Below are 1,933 nucleotides of genomic sequence, written 5' to 3'. Positions count from 1 at the left end.
GGCTAGAAACCCGGCCGCAGCCGGCGGGACCACAGCCACGCTGCGGCCACACGCTCGGGGCGCCGCACAGGGCCACTGCCAGGGCAGAGCGCATGCGCGGGCTCCTACTCGGGCAGCGTTGGCGCTCGTTTTGACGTCATTTTGAGGCGCCGAATGGGAAATGGCAGGGGACTGAAGGGACGCGGAAGCAGCCAGGCGAGGAATCCACATGGGCTGGGCTGGGCTGTGTTGAGTATCGAGAAAAGGCTTTTCAGTACTGCATGTGACGATGCCTGCGGGCTTTGTAAAGGCCAAGAAAATATTTGGGACTGTAGGGGTCAGTCAGAAGCAAAGTTCCACCAGTCTTTATTTTGCTTGCAGTTCCGTAGACTTCAAGCTGACAAATGGCAGAGGTTTGTGGTTTGCGTTTTTTTAAAGCTTTCTCCAAAATGAATTTGTCGTTTCACGGAGATCCCACCATTACGTTCCTAAATGTTACTTTCTCACCTTAAAACACTGACCACCAATTATATACTAAGTATGCGGTAGTGATTTAGTATTGGCAAACACAAAGTGCTTGCTTATGTTGAAGTCGCTATTTTGAGTGCGGTATATTCACGTGATTACTTACCCCTTTGTGGGAGGTCCTATTTCCCTTTTACACCTGGGAAAACAGGGAAAACAGCGATCCTTCCCAAGGATCGCTGTTAATAAGTGGTGCAGCTGGGATATGAACCCAGGCAGTGTGACTCCCTTGTATTTATGTCACGCTTCTCAGCTAAGATCAGTCATCAGTTAGAACTTGTGAGTGGCTGGATGACTGTAGAATAGAAAATCTCAAACTAGCATCCCAGAAAAAGCTGGGTTTTGATTTCTTTTTCTTGGCTATGTGGCACTGTACTGGTCATTTACCCTCAATGCATCTACCTCTGAGAGAGGCAAGCAAAAGAAACAGGAAGGTGGCTGCTATGGGGAAACAGTGGCAAGGATAAACTGGCAGTACACATGATCTTCCCCAGTCGCATTGTCAGACGGGGGGTGGCTACCTGTGGGCTCTATTCGGGGACCTTTTTGCAACACATTTATCTTTATATACAATATTTTACTTGGTTCTCACAACACTTTGTTTTAAAGATGAAGTTACAATCCCCGGTAGTCAAATACTTTCCTACTCATCACACACACAGGAGCTGATACAACTACGAGTTCTGTCACCAGCTCTACTCAGCCTAGTGCCCTTGGCAATCTCCCAGCCTGAGGAGAGACCCTCCCAGGAGTAAATTGCTCATTGTTTGTGTAGGCATATTTGTTTATTAAGGCTTCTCCCCCTGCTCTGTTTCTGTAAGATGATTCTTCTGTGGTTTCTTTGCTTTTAATCCATTTTAGAAAGATCATATGGCAGATAATATTTTTCAAGGATGGCTGCAACAATATAGTCCTTCACACATGTTTATCTGCAATGTGATCTTGATATTCCTGCATCAAAGCACACCCCTGCCCCCAACTTGAATCTGGGTAGTTGTAGGTCTGTTTTGGCCAATAAAGTATGACAGAAATGACACTTCCAAGGTTAAGTCATAAATGGGATGCAGGTTTTGCTTCCCCACCTCCACACCCACTTCTCCACCTCTACACTCCCCTTCCCCGCCACTGCCCACTGGTAGAACACTAATGTTTGGAGCCCTGAGCCACCATATAAAGTTTGGCTACTGTATTAGTCTGTTCTCACACTGCTAATCAAGACATACCCAAGACTTGGTAATTTATAAAGAAAAAGAGGTTTAATGGACTCACAGTTTCAGTTGGCTGGGAAAGCCTCACAACCATTACAGAAGGCAAAAGAAGAAAGGCATGTCTTACATGGCAGCAGGCAAGAAGAGAGCATGTGCAGGGGAACTCCCCTTTATAAAACCATCAGATCTCAGCTGGGTGTAGTGGCTCACGCCTGTAATCC

Source organism: Colobus angolensis, unplaced genomic scaffold, assembly GCF_000951035.1.
Source record: "Colobus angolensis palliatus isolate OR3802 unplaced genomic scaffold, Cang.pa_1.0 Scaffold10, whole genome shotgun sequence".
NCBI classification, from domain to species: domain Eukaryota; kingdom Metazoa; phylum Chordata; class Mammalia; order Primates; family Cercopithecidae; genus Colobus; species Colobus angolensis.
This window is presented reverse-complemented; position numbering follows the sequence as displayed.